This window comes from Rattus norvegicus, chromosome 2 (genome assembly GCF_036323735.1).
Source record: "Rattus norvegicus strain BN/NHsdMcwi chromosome 2, GRCr8, whole genome shotgun sequence".
Lineage (NCBI taxonomy): Eukaryota > Metazoa > Chordata > Mammalia > Rodentia > Muridae > Rattus > Rattus norvegicus.
This window is the reverse complement of record NC_086020.1, coordinates 240517763-240545472: the sequence shown is the minus strand read 5'-3', so window position 1 is coordinate 240545472 and position 27710 is coordinate 240517763. Positions and strand designations below refer to the sequence as shown.

At 43.6% G+C, this 27710-nt stretch overlaps 1 protein-coding gene across 56 annotated transcripts in view; it reads left to right on the top strand.

Annotated features, from left to right (window-relative positions):
* The window catches only part of Adgrl2 (adhesion G protein-coupled receptor L2), a 631071-nt gene that overhangs the window by 441774 nt on the left and 161587 nt on the right, over window positions 1-27710 (top strand). For 39 of the 56 annotated variants that reach the window (XM_063281254.1, XM_063281250.1, XM_063281252.1 and 36 more), the window contains exon 1: window positions 16351-16490. The gene's annotated coding sequence lies outside the window, so the exon portion shown is untranslated. 56 annotated transcript variants of the gene reach the window in all.

The following is a 27710-nucleotide window of genomic DNA, read 5'->3' as shown; positions in this document are numbered from 1 at the left end:
ACTCGGAGCCCACCTGTTAACGAATAGTCTATTTTAGTTATGCCCAGTTGGCCTGAGGTCTCTCTCTCCTGAGTTGATTGTTTGCCTGGAAGGGAAGGTTGGTCCACGAATGACATAGTTCTATCTTCTGCCCTATAATGTATCCCTAGAATTGATGGTGGACATCTGGAACATTCCATGGGAATTTTTCATTATCCTTCTTCTGCACTTATCAGAGACTGTGAGACACTTGTTCCTCAGAAGAATTTTTATCAGAACGGAGGGGGTGGGGTGGGGAGAATGCGGTTGATGCCTGAGGTGATTTCACTTTAAAATGGCTGAACTCTTCGTTGAGGAGGTGCATCAGAGTTGTTGGGAAGGAAGGATGTCTCTGTAGGAGCCAACCCAGGACTGAAATTACTTACTGTTGAGAGGAGAGGGCAGAGAAAGACCCTAGGACGTCAGGTATGAAGGAGGTGTAACTGGCCAGGTTTGTATTCAGTGAGTTCTTCCTGGTCTCACTAGGTGGTTCTTCTTCTTCTTCTTCTTCTTCTTCTTCTTCTTCTTCTTCTTCTTCTTCTTCTTCTTCTTCTTCTTCTTCTTCCTCTTCCTCTTCCTCTTCCTCTTCCTCTTCCTCCCCTCCCCCTCCCCCTCCCCCCCTCCTCCTCCTCCTCCTCCTCCTCCTCCTCTTCTTCTTCTTCTTCTTCTTCTTCTTCTTCTTCTTCTTCTTCTTCTTCTTCTTCTTCTTCTTCTTCTTCTTCTTCCTCTTCCTCTTCCTCCCCTCCCCCTCCCTCTCCCCTCCTCCTCCTCCTCCTCCTCCCCCTCCTCCTCCTCCTCCTCCTCCTCCTCCTCCTCCTCCTCCTCCTCCTCTTCTTCTTCTTCTTCTTCTTCTTCTTCTTCTTCTTCTTCTTCTTCTTCTTCTTCTTCTTCTTCTTCTTCTTCAGTATTGGCAATCTTTTAACAGCCTTCCCCTTTCTGTCGCTCTTGGAAAGCTGGAAGGCAAACTTGGCTCAGTGTGAGAACACACAGCATGCACAAGACTCTTGGAGAGAGGAAGAGGGAGAGAAGGACAGAGTGGGGAGGGGAGGGGGGAGGGGAAAAGAAGGGGGAGGAGGAGAGGGATCCTAGGGTTGGGGGTGATGGTATGATGGCGAATACCTTTAATCCCAGCACTCCAGATTCTGCCAAGTTTCAGGGCAGCCAGGGCTGCACAGTAAGATGCTCTTCCGCAAACAAAAGCCTAAAATTAACATTAAAGAGGGGTAAGTAGACATACATTTCAAATTATGAGGCTATTTTTGGATTTTTTTCCTATAGATCTTTTTCAAGGGTAGTGAGCAAAACCGATGAATCTTCCATTTAATTTTTATTTTTGAAAAACAGCATCTGGGGCTTCTCTGAAAGGATGGAGTCCACAACTCAGTTGTCAGCTTTCAAAAACTTCGGTACAGCAAATGATTTCAAACGGTGTTTACCAAACCCAGACCGAGCTAAACCGTAGAATTTACATAAGGAGAGAACATAAAGGACTCAGCCAGGTGTGGGTTCATTGGCTCGTTAGGAAGCACAAGAAGACATTTTACTTTTTAAAATACATCTTCTGTCGAGAGCTATAAACGATAGGGGAGAACAGGTTTCTTTCCTTCTATGTTTCCTGTATGAACTAAGAAATTGGTCTAATCACTCATTCAACTTATTGATTTTTATCTCTTATTTTTTCAGTTTGTCAGATTAGTAGAAATGAGACGAAAGAATTAAAAAATAGATGCTATAATTAATGGAAATTTAATCGTATTAATGCCATTTTTTAAGAGCCTTGCCTGATGAAAAGAAAGAACCATTTCTTTTGAGACAGGGTCTTCATAAATTAAACATTAAATGTGTGTGTGTGTGTGTGTGAGAGAGAGAGAGAGATACATACATGCATACATACATACATACATACATACATGTATCTGAGAGCCACAATGGCTGCTGATTCTCACCATCCTCCTTGTTTGATCCTTGTCCTCCAATTCTCATTACTCTATAGATCAGGCTAGCCCTCCAGTTTCTGTCTCCATTTCCCATCTCACCTCAGAAGCTTGGGAACTACTGACTGGCTCTGCTGTGCCTAGTTTGATAAGGGTTTGAGGAATCCGAAGCCAGAATACAGTTGCTCAGTAACCATTTCCCTTTGGAGCTGCCTCCCCAGCCTAGATTAAGGAAGCCATCTAGGCTCGACCTGAACTAACTGTGTAGATTAGGCTGGTCTTGAACACTTTATCCTCCTGTCTCAGTGCCCCAAGTCCTGGGATTTAGGTGCGGGCGCCATCCTTCTTGGTCAATTTACTTTAGACTAGGCTAACATGATCATAGATGCCAGTATTGGTTTCCAGACAGGAAGGTATTTGTAATGATTTCCATTTAATGGAATCTACACATCAACTAATAGGATAATTGTTCTACTGAAGTTTTAATAGCACAATATCTGGCAGGTATAGTATCACGTGCTCTGAAACAAAAGTAAGGAAAATGTCAGTTATTAAAAGTAGATGGAACTTCTTGAAGAGAGCAGTAGTCCATCAATACTACAAAATATAATTTTTTAGAAATAACATATTATCCCGTATTTCAACATGTTAGAAAAGGTACTCTGTAGCCCGCAATGTGTGACTTGGCTCAGTGGAGGAGAGGCCACACTGTATGTGAGATCCTTGGCTTAATATCCAGGATCACCAAATTTTACAGATAACTTACAGATACCTTTAAAAATGAGCATTATTTCTCTAAAGGGTTCTCATGCTGTGCAGACATTCATGATGATCACACTTTCCAGATTATAAACTGATGGAGTGACATTCCATGAGAAGCTTTCTTCACCTACAATTACACCGGAAATCTGTACGGGGAAACAGTGACCATAAAGTAAATTAAGAGTAAACATCAGCCGGGCGGTGGTGGTGCATGCCTTTAATCCCAGCATTCAAGAGGCAGAGGCAGGTGGATTTCTGAGTTCAAGGCCAGCCTGGTCTAGAGTGAGTTTCAGGGCCACATGGAAAAGCTCAGTCTCAAAATCAAAAATCTAAAAAACCAAACACACACACACACACACACACACACACACAAACAAACATATACACAAACACACACACATAAACAAACACATATACACATATACATGCACATACACACACATACAAACACACATACATATACAAACACACACACAAACATGCACACAAACACACACACATACACAAACACATATACACATACACATGCACATACACACACAAACACACACACGTGCACACACATACACAAACACACATACATACACACACACACACACATACACAAACACACATACATACACACACACACACACACACACACACACACACACACAACCAAAAACCCAAATAAACAAGAGGAGTATCAGTGATATCAGCAGGAAACATGCTGAATTGGGGTATTGAAAATGAGTCTTAACTCAGGTTCTGTAGGTTGCCCAGATTCTAAGTAAATATTCTCCTTTGAAAAATAGAATTAGCCTGTGTGGGGCTATCAATCCCTTGTGGCTTTAAGTAAAAGTCTAGCTTGTTTGCCTTAAAACATTCGTGTTTGGCTGTCTCTGCCATGAGTCCTACTCATTGGTTGAGCAATGGCTAGTAACCTCTGCAGTTGGCAACAGTCCTGAGAAGGTTGTTTGCTTCTGTCTGTGGGTGGGAAGTGTCTGATTTCTTTCACGTGTCCTTCCTGGGTGGAACATAATTACCGGGTATGGCATGGTGCAAGAGTAATGAGAAATAGCATTTGCTTCTGATAAACATGGGGGTTGGGGGTGGTGCAAACAAAACAACGTGTAAGGCAAGACTAAGACAGTATAGGGTTGTGGGGAGTTAGCAACCAGCTAGGAGAAAACTGAGGCCCTGTGAACTCCAGCCAATCGGTAAGCAGAACGATTCACCGTGCGAATTGCGAGTAACAAATCTGCTAGTATCACCGTGAACCCTTTGAACACAGGAAAGCACGTTCACTGTTACTTTGTACGTTTCTGCATGTCTTAGACGGGGACATGCGATCCACATGTTTGCTCAGAATATAAAGGAGTGTCTACTGAAGCATATAAAGAGGCTCCTCGTTTCCTGGAGGAAAAAGGAAAGGCATGAAAGGAAAGTGGGTCAAAAGTAAAGACCTTGTGTGCTTGTGTGTACATATATATTCATGTATATATGTGTGCACTTATGTAGACATATGCGTATTTGTGTGCATGTGCACCCGAGCTCGTGTTGGAGAGCTCACATACAGAGAGAGGCCAAAGCTCAATGTCAGTGCTCTTCACCGTTCTCCACATTCCGGTTTGAGACACTGGTTCTGGAATATATGGAGCTTGCCGACCGGGCTAGAATGGCTTGCTAACAAAGCTAAGCCGGGATCCTCCTGTCTCTGCCTCTCCAGCACCGGTGTGACAAGCACATCCTGTTATGCTAGCATTTCCATGAATCCTGTGAGATCCATTCAGGTTCCCAGGCCTGCACTGCATGGCTCTTACCTTCTCCCCAGCTCCCATCCAGTCCTGATGCTCTGACTTCCCACTCTCCACAGAATAGAGACTCGGGTCAAGATGCACTTCTGTTTCCTTTAATGCCATTCCGAGAGGACAAGAGGCACTGGCAGAAACTGGGTGACTCACGCAGGAGATACTTTAGGTCTGCAGGAGGCAACGGGATTCATGGGGAACTTGTACGTTGGTGCCCGGATATCTGTTTACCAAGAAAAATCCCATACTCAAGGGTGCTGTGAGGTTACAAATAAACCATGCTCTCAGGAACCCTTGCCTTGAGCCCCAGAAGCTAAAAATACATAACCTCTCAATTGCCCACCACCAAACAAGGATCTGACACGTGCTAGTCAGTGCTCCACCCTGAGCTACATTCCCACTCTCCAAATCTCAGTTTTCAGTTGACAAATAACAGATTAAAAACCAAAAGACTATTCGACCTTGTGTCTGCGGGGCAAACAAAACTGCATGTGTGGGCTAGCCTTGTTCTGCTCCAGCAGTCTGTAGCATCTGAGGTATGCTGATAATTTATAAGCATGGTCTAAGGAACTACTGTGGTGGAGAACAAGTAGAACCAGCATTGCAGAAATGTGTAGCAGGCAACGTTAAATACGGCCATTATGATGGTTCCAGAAGACCCCAACTCCCAATCATCAAAGACAGGTGTAGGGAGAACCGGTATGGTTTCCTTGACACTATGAACTAGTATTCTGCTGTATTCCCAGAGAATTTCAGGAAAAGATAGAACGTGAAAGAGAACGAAAAAATTAACATGTAAAGTGACGGCACAATGTCTACTACGTCTCTGGAAATTTCCATTAATTAATTTGCTCTTTGAGATAGCATTGATACAGGTTGTGGTCGTTTGGAAGGCCAAGGAAACCAAAAAACGTTTAAAAAATTTTATTTCTGGTTCTCGGATATAAGGTATTTGGACTTGAAAGATTGGTAAGTCATAGTGAGCTAAGTTAGAAGTATGATGCATTTAAACATAATGTGAAATTTGTCCAAAATGTTTTGCCTTTAAACAAATTCCGAGTGCTGAGGTTAGAAACAGAAACTGTGGGAAGTCCTTTTCGAAGTGACAAGGCCACCACCATTTCAACTTTGCTGAACTTGGTACAATGCCAATAAATACACACACACACACACACACACACACACACACACACACACACACATATACACACACACTCATGCACACACATATACATATACTCATATAAACAATAAACTCATTTATAACAGAAACTAGAAACCCCCTTCAACAAATTGTCCTTTGTGATGTTACTAAAAAGTGTTATTTACTAAAAAGAACGTATGCATTCAAATACAACCTTCTTCTTAAGTTAATTTTTTCAGAAATCACTCACACTTTGATGGCAATCACCGATATGTGAAATTTACAAATAGCTTAGAAAAATATTTCAGTGGACTGACTAAAAACAATCTATCTAAGCGAATTTATTCCATTTGTAATAAGTATCAATGGTATCTATGCTTGTACAGTCATAAGTATATTCTTGGAAGATTTCTGGGTTATTTTGTTTCGAATTGGCTATGCCAGTTAAAGTGCTGTCATATATGGATGGACCATAGACCCTTGATGCTGACCCGAAGGGTATAGTAGTAAGTGTTACAGGTGGGCTTGCAAGTTTGCCAAATACCACAGTCGTGCGATACAATCTATGTGTAAAATTAAGACTTCTTTGACAAGTGGAAGCCAAGAGTATGCATTGAGCGGCTTGTGCTCCAAAACAGAAATAGAAATGAAATGAAGCAACCTCAGACCAGGATCCAGGAGAGAAGACTGCCCTACACAAGTAAACAAATAAACATAAACACCATCAAGCTGGGTGGAGTCTCCCAAAGCGGGGGATGTAGCTGTCAGAAAGAACAAACACCTTTGGCATAGGAGATTCTAGAACAAAAGCTGACTTCCTTGGACGCTTAAAATTAAAATCGAGTAGAAGCTGTCAGAAATTTTGTAAGTTCGCCAAATTTGTAGAATTACTGTTTACATTCTCTGTGAAGGTAAAAAAAAAAAACAATTCTTCGGAGGAAAAATAACAAGAGTTAGTTGAGAAAAATTGTGGGAATAATCTGCGGAGAAACAGTGGACAGTGGGGATTTCTGAGTGCATGTACGTTGAGCACAGCCTGGGCCGGCGGGGCCTGTTGTGCTGTTTGCTCTGCTGGCTGGGGTCTGTTCTCAAGGCTCCTCCCAGCATTTGTTTACACAGACAACTTATTTCTCCGGGGAGGGGCTGCGCTTGCCACTCTTCAGTAGCACCTCCAGCAGCACACAGAGAGAATCAGTTTTCTGTGACGGCTCAATAATTGCCTTTATTATCCTTACATGGTGAAAATTATGTCAGCCTACAATTTCAGCAAAAAATGCAAAATTGAAAATGAACATAGAAAATCGTGTGTACATTTCTCTGACATGAAATCACCGTGTGCTGCCAAACGGAGCACAAATGGCCCTCTAACAGGGGTCCTGGGCAACAGTGGTTGATCAAAAACCTCCTCTGTGGCAGCCACACCAAGCCACACTGCTGATGTCAAGGACAGACCATCTGAGTCCTATGCTGTATATTCTCAACAGTATTGTGCTAGAACACAAATATATAGATTTGGGCATATACATATACATGTTCATATATATATGTATATATATATTACAGAACTTAAATAATTCATCCCAATAAATTATTTAAATGATTCAGAAATTCCTTTGTCAAACAGATTAATGGAACCTTGTTATTCAAAAGATAAATCATTTTATACGAAGTGGCAAAGTCTTCAAGGGGTAATAAAGGTTTTATGAGAGATAAACTTTTAATGAATTGATACTTTTGCACGCGCTTATTTTCTGTAGACACAAACACACACACACATATATGATGACATTGATATTTCTATTAAGGCGTTCTGATTGTTTTTGAAGGAAACTGTTCGCATTACTTAAAGCAAAGCGTTTCTTACAGATTTAAGGCTTAGAAGCTGATGTATTACAATTTACCAAGTGAACCTTTAAATAGCGCTGTAAATGTTATTTGTGTAAGAGATAAGCGACTGTTTTTTTTTTCTGTTTGTAATTTGTATGACAATCTAGCAATTGTTACTCATGAACACTTTTATGCCCGTCGCTGTGTAGTTTCAAAGTGTATCAGGCCTGCAGGACGTTCTTCTGCGTGGGTCTAAATCAGAGGCATCTTTTTCTCTAGAAAAATCATGAACTAGTATTTGCACAGAAAGACCCTAAGACCCTGGGAACGATCTTAAGGATTTTTATGGAGTTCAGTGAGCATTCTTCAGTTCAATTCTGGCATAGTTTCAACCGGGGACTCCACTAAAATGCCGTTGGTTTATTTTATAATTAAAAACAATGAAATCATAGTAACAAAAATATATAATGTATGGAAGTCTTGTTTATTATAGAAACATCCATAAAGAAAGAAACATGTTCTAACTTTTCTCATTACCCCAACGGGAATTGCATCTTTAATCACACAAAGCACAGCAGCTTTCTAATTTTGTTTAAAGGGTCTCAGTGCTTAGAAAACACCCAGACCAGGTTATTATAAATCTACAGCAAATTAGCATCCCCAGCCGCCCCCCCCAGCTCTACGTAAGGGCTCTCTGAGTGTCATAAATTTAATGGTGTATTAAGGCTTGCATTTGGCTCGGTTTTGTAGATGTTAATAATCTATACAGTATTTAAACATTTCATTCATTAACTGGAAAATTTACTCAAAGATAGAGTTGGTTCCATTTTGAAGGGACAGTATTTTATAACTGACTTTTGAAATCCTATGTATTAACTCAAGTAGGTAAAGATAGCTTTCTAACATTTAATTCAATATCTATTCTTGACATTATTTTTTTCTGTATATAAGCATATGCCACCCTTACAATTTCGAATCTGTACCTGCATAAAATACCTTGGTATGCATACACATATATATGTATATATATGTAAATAAACTTTAAAGTATGCATTGAATAATGGCATGAAAATGTCAAAATTCATTATTTCAGGTATTTCCCAGATTCTTTCTTTGACTACGTGTAGATTTACTTACTGTATGCCTACACTCTGAGAAACACACAGAAACAACCCAAGAAGTAATATTTTCCTTGGGATTCATATTATTGACAAACAAGTCTTAAATCTTGGGTTCCTTCTCCTTTTATATTTTACGGCTGATGAGTGCAGTCAACTTCTCTCTGCTTTTATTTTTTACAAATGCTTTCTTCTCATTATTATCTACCGCCTTTATCTTTGAGAGTCGTCACTTGGCATGTAATAATAACCCAGTATCACAGTGAATTATTGTGCTCCAATTACCATTAGATAACAAACAGGAAATTGGTTTTATTTTTGCACTCCGCTCTATATTGTCTGAACAACGTAAAATACATGGTTTGCATTGGAGCCATTAATTCAAGTCGTAAGGACACAATGGCAATTAAGTTGGTGCCATAATTACATCCCCATAGTGAGGTGGGGGAACTCTTGGCACACTAATAGTCCGTTTCCGTTCTGTTGCAATCTGTGATTTTGGTAGGAAGGACAATTGAATTAAGGGTAGATAATTTAGACAGACACACAAAAGCATATCCCAAGAATATTTCTCCAGGCGACAGCGCAGCACCACAGTGTTTAGACACATTATAATAGTGTTTTATTTTTCAATCTGAAGCAAAAATTATTTGGTGATTTTTTTTAAAGTCAAAATACTTAAAAGTATCCATGCAGCAAAATATCATCGTTACCACTCCACTTCTGCAGTCCTTTGAGATACGAAAGATATTTTAATACGATTCTGAACTTCTGTTAGTTTCAGAGAAATAATTAATTCTATTCTACTAAACTTTTATGTATCACAACGGCATGTGCTGATGACGTCCCTGTGCAGTCTGGGGCCTTCCTGTTGAGCTGCAAAGAGTTACAATGGGGTGAAAATTCAATGGAAAGATTTAAATTATTGTGGAAAGGTGGGGACTTTTAACATCTGATTGGCAAACCGTATGATACTATGAACGATCTATATAGCACTTTACTTTGCAAATTACTCTTCTGCTTCTCACATGCTCAGATTTGTTTTTATCAAAATATATAAAACAAGTAAATGTTTTCGCAGAAACATAAATAGTGCTGCTGTTGTAGTTCACCTGGGAGAGTGCTTGCCCAGGATTTAGCTGTCCTTGGGTTCCATGCCCAACACTGCGTAAGATGGCCATGATAATACAACATAATTCCTGCGCATAGGGGCTGGAGGCAGAAGGATCAGAAACATGGGGCTACCCTCAGCTACACGCTGGTCTGGGCTGCATGAAATCCTAGTTGAAAAACAACCCAGTTACACTAATAAGGAGATAAAACAATGGAAAACATCAGTAAAAGTTAAGGGAAATAATCAGAGGATCAAAAAAGCTGAAGTAAAAAGTGTCATGTTTCATAATTTAAACCACAGAGTGTCTTTACACGAAATACATCTTATTTATTTATTGAAAAAACATTCAGACTATATAAACAACTACATTTCATGTTGGACAGCTATGAGAACTTAGCTTTAATCTCAAAACACCAGAAAATGATAGAGCGATACCTTTGACATTCCAGAACTTACAGGGGGCATCTGCGTGTTTGCATCCTGACTCCTAAGATCGCCAGCAGGTTGGTCATACTGCAGTGGACAGCAGTATGGATAGACAGAGCCGTGGAAAACCCCACGGAGAGTATTCTGTGAGGCTGCTGTTCAGCGTGGAGCTGCCGACACAGTTAGCATCTGTTTGCGTCTGTTCTGCACCCAAGTGATAGATGCACGGTGAGTTAGGAGGAAAGGTACACGCAGAGACCGGTATCCTGGCTTAGCTTCAAGAATTTTAAAGAAACGTAGAGAAATCTCATCTCCACGGTTGACGTGGTCAAGTTTCCATGTGTTAGAAAGAACGGGAGATCGATCATTTCTAACCATCCACGTTAACAAGGGAAGATGCTTGAGGGCATGCATCATGAACAAAATAATAACTGTAAGTCAGGACAGAGAGCTTTGCAAAGACAGTGCAGCTATCAGTCTTCGCTTGACAGAAACATTGATAGAGGAAGATCTATAAGACCCAATTAGAGAAAATCCTCACGGTGCAGAGATTAACAGGAGTTATGGGAACAATCTATGGAAAAGAAAGACTTTGACTTATGAGAAACTCAGTGGAACAATGATTTGGAGGGATATCATTTTTAATTCTCTTGCTTTCAAGTAACATAATTGTAGTGGTATAAAATTTTACAATCCTTTAGAGATAGTTTATGCATATTTAAACACTTGATGCATGTAGAAAAACTCACGCAGCCACTTATATGGGTGGATATCTTTTCAAACTAATAATTATAAAATGATGGTCTTAAAATGAATATGATTCTACCTTGTAAATAATATCATCAAGCATAGCATACCATAATCACGGGTAGATCCTGCTTTTCACTACTCCGAACTTCGAGGCTGTATCGTATCCTCTTAGGTAAGGCTTGACCTTCTTGGACAAACTTGACTGAGCCTAGAGAGCTGAGAGAATAATTAGAAACTTGTTGGCCTTGCCAAATGCTTTCATATGTTTCTGGTCTCATGGAAAATGAGTTTTGATTTCATCTTGGCTCCATGCTTGGCAAGGCAGAAGGGAAAGAGCTAGTCATTTTCAACCAGCTCTACTTAAATCCATGACTCTCACTGCTTTGAGCTGCTCTAGAGCAGGAAGCCCGCCTTCTCCACCAAGCATTAACTAGTATGATCAAGAAAAAGGGCCAGGCTCAAATTTAGGCTGTAATCTAAGTTTGCTCCTAGTTTTGAACTAGAAAGGGGAGTGGTTTTATAATACTTTTGTTTGTTTGTTTTTTATTGTCGCTCTTTTTTGAAACAAACATCTTACTATGTAGCTCTGGCTGTCCTGGGAATTACTATGTAGACGATGCCGGCCTTGAACTCACAGAGACCAGCCTGTCTCTGCATTGCAAGGGCTAGTATTTAAGGTGTCACCACTATGCCTGGTTTTATTCCATACTCTTCAACCTGTGAGGTAAAAAAAGTGTTCTTTATGACGGATCCAACTTTCCCTCTGAGACAGTTCTCTTCAACACTGCACCAGGTTGCCTCACCCACCAGTCCCAGCATCTTCTCTATGGAAGCCCTGTATGGCCCATTTAGACTTTGTTTATTTATATTCAAGTTCGCTTCAGCAGGACCATGAAGAAGGCACCAGCTGGATTTACTGGCTTATACCAATCGCACTGTTTTGTCAGTAAGCCCACTTTCAAATCCATCAGCCTGTTTGTTGCCATTCAGACTTCTACTTGACAACTACCTGATCGCTTCCCCATAAACGAAGACACAGGGATGGCAAATAGTTTTGGAAAGTAACCTGATTTTGGGATCAGAAATACACCGGGCCTGTTGAATAGAATAATCTCTAGCCTCTTGAAGTTGTTTAAATTAAAAACATGCGTTCCTACAGTTGGGAAAACATGTATGGTAAGACATTTGAAGCCCATCAATCTCTCCCACCACATGAGCTAATGAGTTCCTTCTGTTTGCTTTGAATGAAATCACCATGAGTGGTTAGATGTTGATTTAACATAAAACAAATGGAAATGGGTGTTTCTTTGTCCTTTGTAGAATCTATTAAAAACAAAAACAATTATTGAGTACCATGGGGAAGTCAATGATTCTGCCATTACTTAAATGATAGTATATATTGAGTAGTTTCGTCCATTGGATTTGAGGAAGGAGTAACACGCACTCCAGTTTTCTGGGGCTGCTCACATCTGTAGACGCTAACACCTCACTCACGTTTTTTTCTACTGCCACAACACCTGTATCGCTATAGCTTGTGATTTGAACAGTCGAGAAGTATCAGGTACATCATGTTTTTTGGATATGAACAGTCTCTGTGGAGTGTGTCACATAACTATTCCCTTTCAGTGTCAGGGCAGTGCCAATTCTGTCTTATGATACATATGATACTTAAAGAAACGGTAAGAATTTTAAAATTCCTAAACATTTAACACATTTTGGAGAAGATTACCCCCCCCCCCGTGTGTGTGTGTGTGTGTGTGTGTGTGTGTGTGTGTGTGTGTGTACTGGCATAGCAAGTTTCTCAGGGTGAAACCATTTTGAACCTTTGAGTGGAAGAAAATACACACCCTATTGAATCAAGATTGGAAATCCTTATGGGTCATTTTATACTTTCTAGTGTTTCAACTTACTTTAGGCAAAATTTCCTCTTCTCTCTCTCTCTCTCTCTCTCTCTCTCTCTCTCTCTCTCTCTCTCTCTCTCTCTCTGTGTGTGTGTGTGTGTGTGTGTGTGTGTGTGATGTTTTCTCCTTAGAAACACAGTGGAGAGTGACTCACTTTATGTCTTGGGCATCAAAGAGTATCAGACCTATGAAACGTAGACAGTGGTTTCTTTGAGAGATTCTTTTTGAGAGAATTAAATAAACGAGCCAACATATGGCCAGCTTAATTCAGGCAAAAATGTCTATTGATTACTCACTAAGCTCACTAAATAAAAACTTCAGGCTAAGTTTTGCTTCCCCAAAGAAAATAGGATTAGACGGGCCTGTGCACTCACTGGGGCTTCCTGTGAATCAGGCCAGATGAATGAAAACCTTCAAAGCTGAACAAAAGAACTGGCTATTTTTTTTTCTTTTTGGCAAATGCAAATTATTAGTAGTTTGACGTACTGTGTTTTACACTCACAAATAAAACTTTTTTTTTTAAAAAAGAGGAGAATGTGATATTAACTGTCTTTGATGTCTGAGAAGCATTTGTCTGCCTTCTTTTCAGCTACTTTGAATAGGCAGACTTAACTTTCCTAGGTAGACCACTGCCTTGCATAGATTTTTGACTAGTGGAAAACCTAAGCTGTAATGTTTGCACAAGCCCTGCAAAGGTGTGCATTTTCCAGGCTATTTTAACTCGGCATGGATGGATTTGAACTGATGGAACCAAGAAATTCCAAGCGAAGAGTGTCTGTCCTTTAAGGCACAGGTATTCCCAGCATCCCGCATTTTATCAGTATCCTTCATCCTGTGGAAGGAACAGGGTCACGGGAAACTCTCTAATCTGAGAACGGTAATGCGTCAGTGGTTTGGATACACACCGATTTAACTTCAGGTTTTCTCCAGTCAAGAACTCATTTGACCAGTATTTGAATGATTTTAGTGCTGCAAATATTTGGCCTTGTGACAAAATGCAAATGCTAATTGATATTCAGAATCTTCCAGTCCTTCGGAGCAATCTCCTGTTGACATTTTAATAACATTGTTTGGAATGATTTCCGAAGTGTGGTGACTGCAGCTTACCCGCAGTAACAAAAAGTACATATTGTTTCTGAAAGCAAACAAGCTCAAGTTTCACCCACTTCTCCAGAGGTCTCAAACCTGGGAGAATTTGCCTCTCAAAGGCAAATATGGCTGCATTCATTAGCCCACTCGGCAGTTTAGGAACACATTGAGAAACTTACTACTCTCTCCTCTGAAATCTTACAATTGAAAATAAAATCCAGATTTTTATTTATTTATTTACCTCCCGGGCAGTAGGCGTTTACCTAGCTTTTAAACGTTTATTTATTTATTTTCTCCTAGCGTGATACCGTTGTGGTGTGGTCCTTTCAGCTTGTTTCGGTCTTTGCTGCTGACACTGTCAGCACAGAGGGGCAAGGGAGGTTTCAATATAAGGAAACAGACCTAAGAGGGCTGTGAATGTTCGAGCAAGCAAAGCCTTGCAGTCTCCTTTCCTTCCGTTGCATATCCTGGTGAGTTTAATCAAAAACAAACAGAACGCTCTTGTGAAATATAGTCAATAAAGTCAAAGTTTAGCTAGCTCTATGTAACTACAAAGAAAAAGTCATCGCAATTAAAAAAAAATGTAACTTTCGTTAACGAGCGCGCCGGAAATCTCAGGTATCAAAGACGCCTTAGCCCTGGAGCGTCCCCTGCGCGCCGCCGCCGGACAGAGGCAGCCACGGCGAACAGACCTCCTTTCTCCAGCCAGCAGTCACACAAAAGGAGGGCTGCGGAAACTAAAAGTTTCGGGGCCTCCGGCTCGGGGCACGCGGAGCAGAGAAAACCTGGAGACGGGGTGGGTAAAACACGCATCCAGAGCGCCGGGGCGCAGTCCTAGCTGGGAGGGAGCTTCTGGGCCTGGAGGGGAAGAGGGACATAAGGAGCGGGGTCTCAAGCTGCAGGCCCCAAGCCCGGCCCCCGGTGGCCTGAATGCGAGCTCTCCCGGATCCCCTGCACCGGGATCCCGAAATAAAAGCGATGTTTGGAAAGTGCGTGTGTGCGCCCGGGCTGCAGAGAGAGCAGCGGGCGCGCAGAGAGTGGAGTTCGGGGGAGGGGAGGGGAGGGGGGCGGGGTGCAGAGGGTGAACGCTGGATCCCGAACCCCGGGACCTGGCTGGGGGTGTTTGGGGAAGGTACGCAGCCGATTGATAGGGGGAGGAGAGGGGAGGGGCGCGAGCCTGCGCGGGCGCCTCTGGGGCGCGTTCCGCGGCCGTGCGCGCGTCCCCCGCCGCCACCGCCACCAGCGCCTCCCGGAAAGCCCTGCGGCCGCCCCACCGGGCTGAGCCCGGGCCGGCCAGTCTTGGGGCGGCTGCTCGGCCGTCGCCACCGCCACCCGAAAGGCTAGATCGCTTGTAAGTGTCCCCTTTGCTGCTGCTCCTCCTCCTTCCCCGCGCTCCGGCGCCCCGCTGCCGCAGCTGCTCCAATGGAGTGGAAAATGGCCATTGGGCGCAATGAGTTCTAGATTATCTGCTCCGCGTTTTGTACTCAGCTGCCTGTCTTCTTTGGAGTTTGCACAAGCCCCTTGGCTGGCAAACGAGGGAGGGAAAGACGGATGCTGCGCCGCGGTTCGCGCTCATATGTTTATATGATTAGCAGTCCTGGGCTGAAGGGGCTGGGGGTGGGGATTGACGAGGAGGAGGAGGAGGAGGAGGAGGAGGCAGGAGGTGACTCCAGTTCAGCCCTAGCTGAGTCCGTGTCAGGACTTCGGGCTCCCCGCCTCTCTCTCCCTGCTCTCCTTGCTCTCCTCTAGCTCTCACTCTCTCCCGGCTCACACTCAGCACACACACACTCACACACACACACATACACACGCGCGTGCACCCGCACGCAGAGGTGCCCGAGCGCCATCGGGAGCTTACCGGAGGATTCTTGGCGATTGTTGAGGGGACCAGCCTCCCTCCGCGGCTGTGCAGTGGCGCGGCTCTTCCCTGCGCCTCCCGTCGCTTTCCCCGAACCCGAGTTCCTCACCTCCTGCATCCGCGGAGACACCCCTCCGTCCCCCAGGCCCGGAGACCCGACATGTGAGGAAGGGCCGGCGGCAGAATCGTGCCCCAGGCCGCAGGGGCGGCGCGTGCGCCGGATGCAGGTCCTGCCGGCGCTGCCCGTGCGCTCCGGGCTCCTCGGGACCGACTGACGGACTTGGCCTCGCTCCCCGGCGGCCGTACTCCTGCCGCGGCTAGGGGACTCCCGAGTCGGCGCACCTCCGCCAGCCTTGCTCTCTCATCCCCGCATCTTTTGGTTTTGAATTTTGATTTTTTTTTCGGCTCCGGAAGGAGCGTGCAGCGGTAGGCGCGCGCGTGTGTGGGCAAAGCCCCCAGTGTCGCGGAGCGGCTTGTGGGAAACTGCGGGAAGATGTTGACTTAGCCCCCCGGCAGCCGCCCGGGTCGCTGGGCTGCTTGGCTGGACTCGGCGGCTGACGGCGGTGGAGACTGGAGCCGGAGGACACGCCGAAGAGCCGCGCGGCGCCGTGTCCGACCCGCCAGCCGCCGCCTCCCCGCGCCCTCTCAGCCAGCAGGAGCACCCCGCGCCGGTCGCCTTGGCCCTTCTCTCTCGCCCGTGTCCCCGCGCGGCTCCCCGCGCCAGATTGGCCCTCCCCCGGGGCGCGCTCGCACACCGAGGTAAGCGCCAACAATGTGCCTCTGTGGCTGGCTTCGGAGACCTGTTTGCTGGGCTCCTCCCGATGGGGCTGACGACTCGGAGGTGGCCGTGTCTCGGGGACAGACCGGCGCTGGCCACTCGTGCGCAGCCCTTCCCGCCGACATCGATCCGCAGAACTCTGTGCGGTGCAGCCCGCTCGCCGGGCCGCGTGCGGCTATTGTCAAGCTCTCGGGAATCAGGCTGGCTGCTGGGGGCCGAGAAGGCGGGGGCTCAGGTTTGCGAGCCAGCTCCAGCCTAACCTTGCTTTTTTTTGGAGGGGTGGGGGAAGGATTTCTTAAAAATCTTAACAGGGACCGGAAGGTGCCCTTGCTTCTTTACGCAGTGGGTCTGAGGAGGGGACTGTCCAGTGAGCACTGGGGGGTGTCCCGCTCCAGGTGTTGGGCCCCTGGCTCGGCGGGGACTAGTCCGTGGGTTGCCGCTGGGAACGAGTCCCTGGGAAGGGGACTGTGGGGGAGGGCTTGGATGAGTTGTCGCGGGCCGTCGTTTCTTGTTGGTCAGGTGGTGCTGAGAGGCGAGAATGAGAGCAAAGCACAGCCAGATGTGGCCGCGCCGGTTCAGAGACTGGCAGCGATCAGGGGTGGTGGGCTGCGGGGCCAAGGGAGCGGGACAACGGAGCCCGAGGGTGGCGGGGGCCCTGAGACTCGGCGGGCCAGAGCTAGGGCAGAGAAGCTCCCGGACCCGCAGTGAGAGGGCAGCAGCGGGCCGCGCTGGGCCTGCAGCAGAAGTTAAGGGGCGTGGGCTCCTGGGCTGCCTTTGGGGTGGGGAGCCTGCTGGGTCTGGTGCGAGCCTCAGGTTGAAAGCAGCCTGGAGACGGAATCGTGGGAGGAGCGCGAGGCGAGGGGGACCTTTGGGGTCGCGGGCGTGGGCTCCCGGATCCCAGACTCTCCGCCACACGGACGGGGGGAGATCCACAGCGAGAAGGAGTCCATGAGTATGCAGGATTCCTGCTCTTGGGACCAGCAAAGTTTTTTCTCTTCGTTGAACTGCAGGATTTGGGTTAGAGGGAAGCGCTGGAGGCCTTAGCGAGTGCGGGACTGTCTCCTAGCAGAGGCTGAGGCTCGTGCGTCTTCCTGGGTGTTTTGGAGCCCTCGGTCCAGCCTGTCCTCTAAAAGCAGCGTCCTGCGCTGCCCATCATAGCCCTTCCCTGGCGTGTGGGGGGCTCCTCCCCCTCCCTCCTTTCCTCTTTTCTCCTTCTTCCCCTTTCCTGGCCCCTTCATTCCGTTCCTCCAGATATAAACCGTGCTTTCTCAGATTCAGATGGAGGAACTGTTTTCCTCCTGCTTCTCGAAAGGTGTCAGGCTGCTTAGCAGCTCCTCCATGCAGCCTGGGCGCGCCTGAGCCTCAGCACCAACCAGATGGTTGCTGTTACAAAGACCAGGTTTCCAGGTTTCCAAGGAACCTCCCCCCCACCCCCCCGCACCCCGCTGCTTTATCTTTTGCATTTCCCCGGTGCTAGATCCCTTTGCTCGCTCCCCATCTCCAGAGGCGACGCGTTGCCAGTAGTTGGTTCATTCATTTCTCCCTCTGCAGTCTAAGTCTTGAGCCTGCCCCTCCAAATTGGCGCTGCATACCTCTAGCTCCAGCCTTGAAGAAAGGCACGCCCGTTTGGTCAATGATTGCCTGCTGGGAGTTCGCTTGCTAAGTCAGGGTCCATGGCGGGTAACCTTAAGAAGCAGGCGCTAAAGAGGCCCTAATTCGTCCACAGAAATACGGAAGTTTTTTTGGGGGGTGACCGTGTCAGCATCGAGGTTGGATAGAACTGTCTCGACCCTAGCAAAAGGTAATTATAGATGTAGTGTCCTTTGATGCTCACTGAGTATCCTTGGAGACTCCTTCTAAGAAAATCTGCCCAAGTTCAGGTGTGTTTTCGAACTTTGTCTTCCCTCCCACCACCGTCCAGTAAACTGGTGCGTGATGGAATCCCCAGGAACGCATGCTCTGTTGTTGAGTTCCTTCAGACAGCTCGCATCTCCCCTTTTGTTGCTCAGCTCTAAAAGAGGTGCCATTTCACTTGCTGCACAAATTGTTTGAATTAATGCAAGTGTGAATTCTTACCGTTTGAAGGGGGCGATTAGCATATCAAAGGTTTCTTAGCTCCAGCTCAATTGAGAAAACTGCAGCCTGTCTTCCTTTTGCTTCCAAGCCGAGGCCCAAAGGGCAATGGGAATTGTAAAGGGTGCGAGCTGGAAGGGGGAATCAGGCTGTGCTGGCGAACTTTGACTGTTCTGTAATTACGTGAACCGAAAAACATTGTCTGTTGCTCCGGAGCCCTTGCAGATGGCAGGACAATTATTTTCTATTGGTAAATGGTTTGTTCCTAGGAAAATAGTGACCTTTTGTTTTAGGATAGTCTCTGTTGCCTGTCTTTTGGGGTGCCCTTCGTGGGACACTGAGAAAGCCTTACTGTGTAACCTAACGTTTTTTGTTTCCCTCTAAAACCTAACGCACTTTGCTCTATTATTATAATTAGAAGGGCCTCCAATTACCCTATACAACAATAGCTATTTTGTGATAATACTCATTGCTACACATCGGAAACTTTTTTTTATATGTACTTGCTAAATTAATCGGGAAGAAAAAGGAATAGATCTTATTGAAAATTAAAAGTCCACGTGAGCTTTATTAACAGAACTTCCGAAATGAGTATCTGCTTGGAAAACATTTCTAAGTGACAGACTAAAATTTTAGGACTTGTATTTAAATAGAGGCAATTCTATTTAGTTAGATTTTTGTTTTAGTTTTTAAAAGTTGGTCAAACACCAGACACCTTTTTGTTTAGCTTAAAGTTTTTCAATAAGAACACCTATTTGATTTGATTTATTTCCTCCCATCCATAGAGCACTATGTTGTCTGAATTTCTTTTAGCAGCTCACAACTTGAATGAAAAAAGAAATAGGAAACTAGTTGGTGGGGGTATTTGTGAAGGGCAGAGAGGTCAAGAGAAGAGAAAACTCTTCTGGGTAAAACTACTTATATTTATTTCACCTTAGTTTTTCAAAACTAATTTTTAAAGACAATCAGAGTGGTTGAAAATTGTAAACCCCCCCCCCCCAAAATCTCTGGTTTACCAGAAATGTTTGTTTTTGAGCAGGAATTGACCTTCTTGTCTTGGAGGAAGGATTATTTACTAGTGGTTAGGAGTCCTAGCTTCTAATAGTGGAAATAAATTTTCATGTACTAGTTTAAGAGGGGAAAACCCACCACCGTTAATTGCCTAAATATTTTAGTCTTTTGTTTAATGGGGTGGTAATTGTTTTCAGATCAAAATGAGTCTTTTAGTGCCTTTCCAATGGAGAGCTTCACCCAGTGATCATTTTATGATAGCTTTTTTTAAAAATCTGCTTTGTTCACCAGCCAAGGAAGTACTGTTACTGTAGTATTGAGGGGGCTGTCATTGGTTGTAATTGCGACTCCTGTACCCCAACTGCCACTAACCCTCTGCTTTGAGTACAAAGTCTTATGGAGAAAAAGCATACCATCCTTGAGAGCTATTAGTGATCATTCAAAAATTGCCTTGAAAGCATTGTTCTTCGTTTTATATGATCTTGGATTTGACAAATCTCTGAAGGTGTAAAACGCAGTGAAAATAAGATTTCTCTACATTTCGATGACAAAATTGGGCTACTTAGAGAAAAATTAATGTGCCGTCGAAGCACTTCAGCTGCCATTTTCAATCACTAGGTTAGTGTGTGTTGGCAACAGAAAACTGATTTAGAAATGCAGATAGCCCTGGGAGCAGGTAGTTAGGGAATTCGGAATATTGAATCATGTGGGCTAGACCAAACCAATTACTTCAAGTTTTGACATGAGAAGTTCCAATAAATAACTTTGGTTTTCCAGGCTTTTTCTCTGCTTTATTAGTGGAGTAACATCAAAGCACCCAGCAGAACTTCCGAATGTCATAAAAACGGATATAAATACATAGATCGCACATGCAGCACCGAGAGTCCTAATTTAAGATGGGCACTTGGAGTTTTTACTGCTGTAGTTTCCACAATCTGCAGAAGCACCAGGCTGCTGGGTGTTTCTCAAAGCGCGCAGGGGGATGGAGGAGTACTTAAGGTTAGGACTTTGATCAGTCCTGGTGCTCTGTGTGCTGTCTTAACAAATTTAAGGTAGTAATTTATCGCCCTTAAGTAACATGGGGGCTGAGAAAAGGGACAGAGATGTGGTGAAGATCAGAGGAACCATAGACCTGCAAAGCCCAGGAATAAAATGTCATTACTCTGCTTTCTATAAAAATATTCATTTGACCTAGCTTTCGCGAAGAATCATTTAACCAATGGTTTATTAACAGCTGTAGTATGGACTAGAGGCAACACTACAGATTGATTGCAGTGTGTGATCTTCACCCACCCGCACCCACATATGAACACGCTGGTGTGATTTTAACACAGCCTTTGTCGCTCCTCTAAGTGTTGATAAGGTGAGGTGGATTTTGGCAAAGAATGGAATAGTTCCGCCATAGAAGAACTGAGCATCCTGCAATGGGCTCCTTTTAGAAATTTCCCTGCAAGAAGCTTCCGGTTGTGATCTTGATTCTTTGTATCTGCTTCTGAGTCTTGAAGGGCCCTTTGACACCCACCTGCTTCTTAGCTGGGTAGGTTCTTGTAAAACAAAGCCACAATTTTCAAGGTAATGTGTGCTAGAAATGAGGTGTGTTTTTTTATGGAGGAAGACTATTTACAAGCATGCTTATCTAAACGGAAGGTTTTGATGAAGTACTAAAAATAGCAAGGCTTGTAGCTGAGCCTAAAAAGGACTTGGATTCTTGTAGATATCTTGGTCGGTTCAGTTTTTGTAGTTACCAGCTCACATGGCTTCAACTGTTTTCGGGACTATTTTGAGGAAAGATTAAAACATTTCTACTTGGAAGCTAGATGGAAATCATAGGTTGGTTAGCCTTTCTTTCTGTTACATAACACTAGTTCTTCAGGCCTACCCAAATACTCATCTCTGCAGATAATTCTTGATTAAAGGTTGAAAAAGCACTTCATCATTAGATTACAGTAATTAGAGTGATCTTATCAGGAAAAATAGACCGAGACTATTCTGTAAAATCTTCGGTTGCCTGAGATGCTCTCAAAGATTGGGTGAAGAAGTGACTTAAAAAAAATGCTTTAAGAACAGCTTAAAGAAATTATTTGTTTAATGTAAAGATAGATGCTAATTACTGGAATTAGGTACTGTGACTCATTACACGTAGTATACTGATCTGAGTGGCCACAAACAAGGAGCAGCGAGGCCCCATTAGACGTCAGTTAGGCACCTGGGTCTGATGGGCAGGCTTCCTTAAGCGTGTGTTCTATACTAGAGAAATTCCTCAATGTAATTTTGATGTAAGTAGTTATTTTTAGCCAAGCCATGTGCCATAAGAGTAGGAAGGTCCAATCAGCTAAAAATACTTTTTAAAAATATCAGTATTTTTAGGTCATTGGTCATGGGTTAGATGCAGTAATCTGGATATTTCTAAATCAAATTTTAATTCAATAAAATTTGAAAGCTTATTATAGTGCCCCTCTCCTTCCCTCCGTAGTAAACCCCACCCTCCCTTTTTTATTTGACAAGCAAATACTCCCTGGGAAAAAATAAGTTTAAGGAACTGAACTCATAACACCTTCAAATAGAGCGCAGTTATGGGAGATGCTTTGAAAATGTCTGGAAAGCACAAAGCAAACTCAGATACAATTTGTTTAATTACAACAAAAATACAGCACTATGAAGCCATACTGTTTGTCTTCATAGAGGATTTTTATGCATTGTGGTGGTAAGTAAAATCCCATCACACTTGTATAAATTTGTTCAATTACCAGAACAGCTAAAAGAAAAAAATCAATTTAGGTTGAAAAGCAACAGAAATTAGATTACCTTGGTTAGTAGAAACTTGCCAACAGTGTTGGGATTGCTTAATAATATCAGAAGTCACTCCAGCAGTGTGAGGGCGTTGGCTCCTGTAATATGCATGTGTTTGCTTACTGGGTTTTTTTTAATGTATCTCTTTTTCTTTTCTCTTCCTGTTTTTCTTTTCATGAAAGTTGTTACATAGTATGCAAGTAATGTTACATTTGGGTGTTACCATTCCCCGGAGAGGTTGCTGCCTTAGAATGTCGGATCAGTTAATGTTTCGGATCAGTGAAATGCTATGCATGATTTTAGGAATCTGAAGAAACTTCCGCCATCAGAAAGGGCCGCTGGTGAGCAGCCTCTGGAACAGTTTAGGATTTCTAGAGTTATACGGAATCCTCTATCTTAAATTCTTAGCACACTAAAGTGGTGCAGATAGCTGGGCACCTGTTTTATGGCCACCTTGATTCGTTCTGGCACGAAGCTTCACCCAGTTGCAAGAATAGTCACAAGGGCTACTCTAGAGCCACCGGGCTGTTTTTAGGTCATGAAGTCAACTTGCTGGAATTTCTAGGGAAACCAGTTGAAAGGAGGAGGACAAATGTCACTTTAAATAGAGATGTTTAAATCAGATTTCTGCCTGAGGGTAAAATTTAGGTCTGTCTTAGCCCGGATGTAATGTCTCCCTCTGCAGAGCAAGGCATTAATCAGGGCAGGACATGAAAACATGGGACAAAAAGGGGTCCCAGTTGGTTCTGTCATTGATGTTTTTCTCACCCCAGTCTGTGAGGAGCATCTTACAAACATTAAAAGGCAGATAGAGTACGGCGCATCAATTCTGAATTTCGGCACTGCAATTAATGTCTTTAAAAGAAGCCCACATAAGGCTGGGGGTGGGGCACAAAATCTGGACCCCTAGAAGCCTTTTTAAAGGGATAGATCCAGTAGTTTGTGAAATTAGAAATGCAGGATTGAAAAACAGGCTGGAGAAGCACCCTGAAGTCAACGACAACTCTGAATTCTATTCTAGAATATATTAAATAACCTTGAATTTTTTTTAATTATCTGAGAGTAGAAAAAAAGAAACGGAGATAAAAGAGAACGTTAATCCTTGGCTGTGAAGGGTGGCAGAAGCTCGGAAGACAGTTGCATAACCTTAGACAGACCATCAAATCAAACCAATATTATTTTGTCAGAATAAAAGCATATAGAGCCCGTGTCTTTTTCTGATATGCACAATGAAATTTTTAGCGCAGTAGTGACAAAAAGATGGGCCAGGACAGTCTGATAAATAATTAAAAAGGCACGGTTTTGCCATCAAAGGATGCCGTTTAACCCCATTCTTTGCCAGCCCCATACACAGAGCAAACAATTTATATTCTGATCCTCTCGATAGCTTGGTATTTCTAGATAGTTTTTAGGTTAAGAATTAACGCAAGCTTAAAACCCAAACCATGCTAGGTTGCTCGATGCATCTCTTTTGAAATGATTTAGTGAGTTCAGCTCTGTTCTGCTCTCAGCCTTTGGACCACAAAGCGTCTACACTGCCCACTCTTGGCTCTCTCCCTGGTACTGCTAGGCCAGTCTACACCTCTAACTCTACTCAGGCATTAGATGGCAGAATATTCTAACCCCGATTCCTGTCAAAATGGCAGTTGGCTGCTGAGGGCGACTAGGTGACCTTGGTCTTGACTAACGCTTTTTTCCCTTAGAGGATAGTAACACAGGTTATTTATAGAGTGCAAAGATGATTTTGTTGTTGTTGTTTCGAAAATAAGCTTCCATTTTAATTATTCTCCAAAACTGAAGAACCGTGATCCCAGTTTCCCATAAGATGGCTGAATCATGACACAATGTTGATAAACCCTATACTTTGTGTTTATTTTCTGTAGAATCCCATGACGTAATCAGTTAGTTCCCAGCTTCCACTTACGTAGAGAGGAGCTGTTAAAAATGATTTTTCTGTCTTCGTTTAAAAGCAACATTTATTATTTTTTTCTTTTTCTTCTTCCTTTCCACACATACCTTCCACAGGGAAATTTTAGTCTTCTGCGTTAAAAGCATCTGTCTTTTAGTGCTTGGTGCTGTGGTTATTGATTTGAAATTACTTTTCTTACACATCCTTTTCTCCACTAATTTCCGCCTCCTTCTCTCAGTGCTAGGAATTGAGCCTTCTAGTTGCTACTAAGAAAGGCTCTCCCTATTGTCACATCACCAGCTTCTTCCTTGTCGTTTTGGAGTTGTTTCTTAAAGTTGTCTTAGTTCCTAAAGTCCTGTTTTCTTGGGGCTGTTGGGAGCATCCTTTGGCCGTGCTGTATTCTGGTCCTGTATTCTAGCTGTTGACACGTGGTTGCTGAAGGCTTCCTGTGAAGTGACACAAGGCACTGGAGACTGGTAGGCTGTGTATGTTTAAGATGGATACAATACAAAACTACTTCTTTGAGTTTCAGACACATCAACAAATAGAAATTATAGACTAGAGTTAAGTCACCCTAGGCTTCTCTTGTGGGGAAGAAAATGCCTGGCTTCTTGTGCTTTCTCTGGTTGCTTTAATAGGCAAGTGAAGAGGACCGTTAACACCCTTTGCTTTTTCTGTTGTGAGTGCTGTGGTACCCACGGTGTACACAAAAGGCGATTTACATATTGTTACATCCTATGCTTTTGCCTTTTATTGTTTCCTGGGGGTGGGGGGAGTCTAATGCAATAGCACTCTTGTCTCTGTGATGTTTCTGTAATTAGCATGAAAATTAGTTCCTGTTTATATTTTTGTTAGTTTTGAGGTTAAAAACTGGAGCCCTGCAAAGACAAGTGTCTGAACCCTACTCACATCCCATGATTTTTATTTGCTCATCAACAATTTTTTTTTGTTTATTTACTTTCAAAAGCATCACTTTGTAGGGCATGGTGATACAAGAATGTAATCCCAGGACATAGGAGGCTGAGGCAGGAGAATCCCCATGAGCCCGCAGATGAATCTGGGTTTAATAGGGAGTCTTTGTATCAGAAAACCAAAGCGAACAAAAGTTAAAAAGGAGATGGTGTTTTTTGGTGTTAACACATTGTCCCCAAGACTTTGAAACTGCTCTCCCTCTGCCCTTTCTGGTTCTCCCTTTGCCCTTTCTGGTTGTATGCTCTTGGCAGAGGTGCATCCTCAGTTATATGAACCTGGGGGAAAGGCGTTTAGCAATAGAGGCTTTTGGGTAAAGGTGGATTAAAAGGAACTCTGAAACAAATTGTACGGAAGAGGAAAAGGCATTTAAAATGTAGAGAGTGCTTTTCTTTCTTTTTTTTTTAAATTTCATTTTTTTTTTGTTGAATTAATAAAATTTTGTTTTGCAAGATAAATACTCTCTACAGTTTTGGAACTCCAGAGAGAAAGATTAAGATAGCGTGTGGGGTGTGTTCATTTCACGGATACTTTTGTCTTGCCCCTGCCAGTGATCTCAGGTGCCCCCGTTGATTGCCTGCTCTGTGTTCAGACGGTGTATGGGGTGGGAACTTCGTTTTGGGTGTCTGTCATTTCAGGCTTGGTCCGCATAAACACGGTTTTCTGGTTTTGTTTCCCCACCCCGCTCCCATGATATGAATAGCCCGTAGGTGACTGATACGTTTAGGCACGTTGCCGAGGCAAACTACCCTCTGAACCATGGCAGGGGAGAAGGTGATTGTCAATTGCGAATTTTCAGGAAGCCTCCTCTTCCTCAAATGAGAGAACAGGGTAGAGAGTAGTATTTAGTTATTTGCAGATATTTTTTGCTAACCCTTGTTATTACCTGCAGAGGGAGCTTGTATACGAGATAAGCAAGTCAGGGCACATCGCATTGATAATTTACCCTTTGAAAATTATGTTAACGACATAATTTCTTTTGTGTGTGTGAGTAAATGGTGGCTAGAAAGCAAGGTATTTTAGGGTCAGTCAAATTCTAGTGAAATTTACTAGTCAGTACTTAGTACTTTCTCTTTTCATAAAACACACGTGTGCCTGTAATTAGTACAAATACTAGAAGAATGGTAAGGTTAAACGCCCCCAGATTCATTTTGAGGTTTTATTGAACCCCTGGGAGAGAACACATTTGAAAGGTGTCTAGGACCTATTGCCAGTAAGAGATGGCAACATTTTAGGGACTTTTCCAGGTTATGTAAAATATTATTAAACAATCAGTAAACACAAAGTAGCAAATTGTATCCCTTTCCCCTGCACTTCGCCAACAGATGAAATGAAATGACTGTGTTCTTCTTTCAAAAACAAAGACTTGATCACCTCAGATTAAAGACTTCTGCTTGTCATAGTGAGCAGCTCAGTTGAGTGACACTTACACAAGGAGACCATCAGGAAGGGATGAGGGGGCTGTTGGTAACTCCGAAGACCATGGATGCAGGCAGGACAGGCAGGGCGTGGCTGAAAAGTATTTTATTCCTTAACTGTGCCCACGACATTCCTCAGACCTCCTCAGTTCAGTGTGCAGAACTATTTTAACTCTGGATGTGGCATTTTGTCAATCAGGGCAGCAAGCACTCAGGTTATTTTGTTTTTTGTTTTTGTTTTTTTTTTTCCATGTGGCCTGCATACATTTGCTTAACAGTATCCCGTTCTATTCTCTTTTTACATTTCAGTGAAGCAAATATTTGAGAAATCACTTGTTAGGGATATGCAAAAAGGTTATCCACTTAATGTATTCTTGAAGAGAGATGTAATAGTCTCTTTCCCTTGCCAAATTGGTGTGACAAACATACTTAGTTTGTATTTTAAAGGGCTTTGATTCTTAAATGAAACACTGTACTGAATATATTATTTCATTAGCTAATCTTTACCTAATGCAAGGAGTCAGATTGTTTCTGGTATACAGAATATTCCCCTGCAGGTGAGAAAAATGGTGTAATAGAGAGATTCTTGGCACTGACGTGGGCTTTTGTGTCAGTATTACACTCTGTGTTATCTCAACAAGTCTGTGGCACAGCTCTACGGACTGTTAGCAACAGCAATTATTCTTCAACAGGATTACGGTGCTTTTCACACAAGCAGCGCGTCCTCCTTTTCAATAGCGTTCTTGATAGGCCTTCCTTACTGCCAAGTTTGTGTCATTGTCTTAAATAATGCCACGCAGGGACAGATCTCATCCCGGTGTGTAGGCAGGCACTGGGAAGTGGAGCCCGCCCAGCACAGTTCATCGCCCTCTCAGCAGTTACTTCCCTCCCTCCCAGCGAGGTAAGGGTTACTGCAGAATTCATTCCAGGAGAACTGTCAGGCGCAGGGGCTGTCACAGAGTGCATAACTTCTGTGACGTTATTGGAAAGGCACAGCTAGGGTAAGTGCTACTTACATTGTCTTCCATTTG